Source organism: Drosophila willistoni, unplaced genomic scaffold (assembly GCF_018902025.1).
Source record: "Drosophila willistoni isolate 14030-0811.24 unplaced genomic scaffold, UCI_dwil_1.1 Seg738, whole genome shotgun sequence".
In the NCBI taxonomy this organism is placed as follows: Eukaryota; Metazoa; Arthropoda; class Insecta; order Diptera; family Drosophilidae; genus Drosophila; species Drosophila willistoni.
In genome coordinates this window covers 110,477-115,480 of record NW_025814641.1, presented here as the reverse complement: position 1 = coordinate 115,480, position 5,004 = coordinate 110,477, and positions in this window count along the sequence as shown.

The following is a 5,004-nucleotide window of genomic DNA, read 5'->3' as shown; positions in this document are numbered from 1 at the left end:
TGTAGCGTCGAGGAAGTGTACCACGCTCTGCGTGGCCGGCGCATCAAGGCAGGCGAGGGATGTTTGAGATTCGCAATCGAGATGCAGGAGATTGCCATGATTGGCCCGCCGCCGCTGCATCCGCCCCTGCTGGGCCCGCCGCTGCTGCATCCGCCCCTGCCGGGCCCTCCGCTGCCGCATACGCCCCTGCTGGGCCAACCACTGCTGCATCCGCCCCTGCTGGGCCGACTGCTACCGCATCCGCCCCTGCTGGGCCCGCCGCTGCTGCATCCGCCCCTGCTGGGCCCGCCGCCGCTGCATCCGCCCCTGCCGGGCCCGCCGCTGCTGCATCCGCCCCTGCTGGGCCCGCCGCTGCTGCATCCGCCCCTGCTGGCCCGCCGCCGCTGCATCCGCCCCTGCCGGGCCCGCCGTTGCTGCATCCGCCCCTGCTGGGCTAACCGCTGTCACACTCGCCCCTGCTGGCCCAACTGCCGTCATACTCGCCCCTGCTGCACACGCCGCTGCTGTGCCCGCCGCTTACAAGCCACCTCGGCAGACTGCCGCTGCTGCCGCCTCTGCACCCGCTGCCACTGCTGTACCCGCTGCCACTGTCGTACCCACCACCGCTGCCGCCGCTGCACCCGCTGCCATTGCTGTACCCGCTGCCGCTGCCGCCGCATCCATTACGGTACCTGCCGCCGCTGCCACATCCACTGTACCTGCGGATGCTGTGCCCGCCGACTATATGTCTGCCATGCGGGTTGCGGCCTTGCTCGCCGCCCCCGTCACCGGTCTCGACGCGGAGCCTTGTGAAGAGATGCCCGCTCTAGTACCTCTAGTACCCCCCGGACCGACTTCCGCGGCCGCCATCACACCGGCCACTTCCGCCTCCCGCAGCCTGGATGAGCAACTAGCGACGCTGCAGAAACAACATGAGTTGCTACAGCTGCAGCATCAGATCCTCAAGCTGCAGCAAGGGATTGACGAATTCCAAGCACCGAGGCAGCAAGTCAGTGACGTGAGTGTCATTGAGAGCATGGTGGCTCGATTTTCAGCGGATAACGCATATGACGTGAAGAAATGGCTGAATGACCTGGAAGACGCATTTGGAATTCTGCAGTTGAACGACCGCCTACGTTTGATCGCATGCCGTCGCATGCTGGAAGGTACGGCGGCGGTGCTGCTGCGCACGGTATCGGTGCACAGCTACGAAGAATTAAAAGCAATCCTCTTGCGAGAATTTGGACGCTCGTGTAGCGTCGAGGAAGTGTACCACGCTCTGCGTGGCCGGCGCATCAAGGCAGGCGAGGGATGTTTGAGATTCGCAATCGAGATGCAGGAGATTGCCATGAATGCTCCGATACCGGAGAACGAGCTGGTTGACCTGATAATTGATGGATTGCGGGACAATTCTACTCGAGTCGGCATGCTGTACTCAGCCCGGACGGTGGCCGAACTGAAGCCTTTACTGGAACGTCACGAACGCCTCCGTATGCAGGCCGCTGCCTCCCGACAGAGCAACAGCGTGAAGGCGCAGTCAACAACAACTGCCGTGGCGCCTGGAAACAAATCGTCGGGCACCGCTACGAGTGAGACCAGATGTTTCAACTGCTCAGGATGGGGGCATTACAAGAGTCAATGCCCGAACCCAATAAGACCGCCGAATTCGTGTTTCAAGTGTGGCATAGTGGGCCACATCTACAAGAACTGCCCGTCTCGAATTGGGAATGCCACCAACATCACTGCCGCCGCCGCTGATGAAGCGGGAGATCGACTAGACCATTTACAACTGGTGAGTGTTGCTTTTGTTTGTGATGAAGTGCAAGATAGGAAATTTATAGATATGTTTTCTCTCCTTGATTCGGGCAGCCCAAAGAGCTTTATCCGTGAATCTGAAGTCCCCTCCAACTGCCGTCTTAGCCCCCGTACTTTGAACTGCCGTGGCCTAGGAAATAGCCAACTTCTGTCCTTAGGCCAAGTTCAGTGTAGGGTTCGCCTCCGCAACACACAGATAATACATACGTTTGAAGTCCTGACGAACCAAGCAACTGAACTGCCGATGATTATAGGTAGAGATCTTCTGTATAAAATTAATATTAGACTATGTAAACTGAAAGAACTGAAATATGAAAAAGATTCGTTGATACTCATGAATAAACAGACTGAAGGTATAAATCCAAAACTTACTGGTGTTCTGAAGTCCTTTGACATATTTATGGAAGAGAGAGTGATACTGCCGTATGATAGGAATGAGATTGCATCTGCCGAATTGTTGTCTGATTCTCCCCTTTTGAAAACTTCTGCTGTACCTTCGGAAACATTGAACGATGCACTTATGGCGATAAATTCCATTGAGCTCCCTGCTGTCAGTGAATTAGACTTTGATATAGAGTGTGATAGGAATGAGATTGTGCCTGCCGAATTGTTGTCTGATTCTCCCCTTCCGAAAACTTCTGCTGTACCTTCGGAAACATTGAACGATGCACTTATGGCGATAAATTCCATTGAGCTCCCTGCTGTCAGTGAATTAGACTTTGATATAGAGCCCGCGTTACGGGAAGAGCAAACCGCAGCCCTTAAGTCTATTATTTCCGCTTCGTATGTACAAGTTGATCCAGATTTAATCAAGCCCATGAACTATGAGATGAAAATAGAATTGACTAGCCAAACTCCGATTTTCTGCCGCCCCCGCCGTCTGTCGCACCACGAACGCATCGAGGTGCGTGAGATTTGTGACGATCTCTTGAAAGCTGGCATTATTCGCCACAGTAGTTCCCCTTACGCTGCCGCGATTGTCCCTGTACGCAAAAAGGACAACACCCTAAGAAAGTGTGTAGATTACCGCCCGTTGAACAAAATTACAGTTCGAGATCATTTTCCGATTCCTCTGTTAGATGATTGCATTGAACATCTGGGTGGCAAATCATTCTTCACTATCTTGGACTTGAAGAACGGTTTCCACCATGTGAAAATGCACCCAGACTCAATCAAATATACTGCCTTTGTAACCCCTGATGGCCAGTTTGAATATGTACGCATGCCCTTCGGACTTTGTAATGGCCCTTCCGTGTTCGCTAGATTCGTTTATTTTGTCCTTAAGGAATTTATAAACCGAGGTCAACTGGTGATATATATGGACGACATTCTAGTCGCGTCGCATGACTTTGAAACCCACCTTGAGATTCTGAAGGAAATATTGTATGTGTTAAGAGTGAACGGGCTATGCCTGAAGCTGACGAAATGCCGTTTTGCGTATAGGGAACTAGAGTACTTGGGCTACTTAGCCAATTCCGCCGGTATCACGCCTAAACCAGCTCATATTCAGGCGATACGGGATTTGCCCATTCCAAGGGATAGCAAGGAATTAGAGCGTTGCCTAGGCCTATTCTCATACTTCCGCCGATTTGTATCAGGTTTCGCTAAGATTGCGTGTCCGCTGTCCCGATTGTTAAGAAAAGATACCCCTTATGTCTTCTCCGATGAATGTCTTGAAGCCTTCCGAACACTGAAGTTGAAATTGATCGAATCCCCCGTGTTATCTATTTACAACCCGAAGTCTGAAACAGAGTTACACTGCGATGCTAGTTCAATTGGTTTCGGAGCAGTGCTCCTCCAGAAACAAACAGACGGTAAATTACACCCAGTGTCCTACTTCTCTAAGATGGCCTCCGCCGCTGAATCGAAACTACACAGTTATGAGCTAGAGACGTTAGCTATAGTGTATTCCTTAAAACGTTTTGAGACGTACCTTAAGTTCATCCCGTTCAAAATCGTGACCGATTGTAATTCCCTTGCGCTGACACTGAGAAATGGTGGACATTCCGCCAAGATTGCTCGCTGGGCCCTGCTGTTAGAAAACTATAACTACACGATTGTACACCGCTCGGGGGTTGGTATGCCCCATGCTGATGCTCTAAGTAGAATAGAAACTGCCGCATACGTTGACGATATAAACCTTGACTTCCAACTGCAGTTAACCCAGAACCGGGACCCTGAGATTGTCAAACTCCGAGATGAGTTAGAGAAATATGAGATAGCGAATTTCGAACTGCGAGATGGAGTAGTGTACCGCCTGTCCTCGACGAGTATACCCCAACTTTATGTCCCTTCCGAAATGGTAAATCATGTCATACGAGTAGTGCACGAGAAGCTTGGCCATATGGCCACGGAGAAATGTTGTGCACAGATCAAGAAGCATTACTGGTTCCCGTGTATGAAGTCTTACGTTAACAACTACATTAAAAATTGCCTCAAGTGTATCTACTACCCCGCGTCCGCTTCGGACCACCGTGTCACGCTACATAGTATTCCGAAAGTGCCCCTTCCGTTTGATACCGTCCATATTGACCATTTGGGCCCCCTTCCGTCCATACGTTCTAAGAAAAAGTATCTTCTGGTTGTCATTGACGCTTTCACCAAATTTGTGAAGCTGTACCCTGCCGCCACGACTAATTCACGTGAAGTATGCCAGACATTAGAATCTCAGTATTTCGCAAATTACAGTAGACCACGCCGAATCATCAGTGATCGAGGTACCTGCTTTACTTCCTCCGAGTTTGAAGAATTTCTGAAGGCCAATAATATAATTCATGTGCTGAATGCCACTGCCTCACCCCGGGCCAACGGCCAAGTCGAGCGGGTTAACCGTGTGTTGGGCCCCATGTTGGGTAAACTGACGGAACCTGTGGACCACGCAGATTGGGTCCAACAACTACCGAACATAGAGTTTGCATTGAATAACTCCGTCCACTCCACAACCAAATTTGCCGCTTCCGTACTTCTATTTGGTGTTGAACAACGAGGTGTGGTAGTAGATGAACTAACCGAACGGTTGGGTGAGAGAACGGAGGAGGTCGATGCCTCAGAGGTAGACGTCCGGAGATTAGCCTTCCGTAACATTGTTAAGTCCCAAGAATATAATTCGGAATATTATTCGAAGCATCACCTCCCTGCCGTTAGTTTTGAGGAGGGGGATTTCGTAGTTATTAAGAATGTGGATACTTCGGCAGGCACGAACAAAAAGCT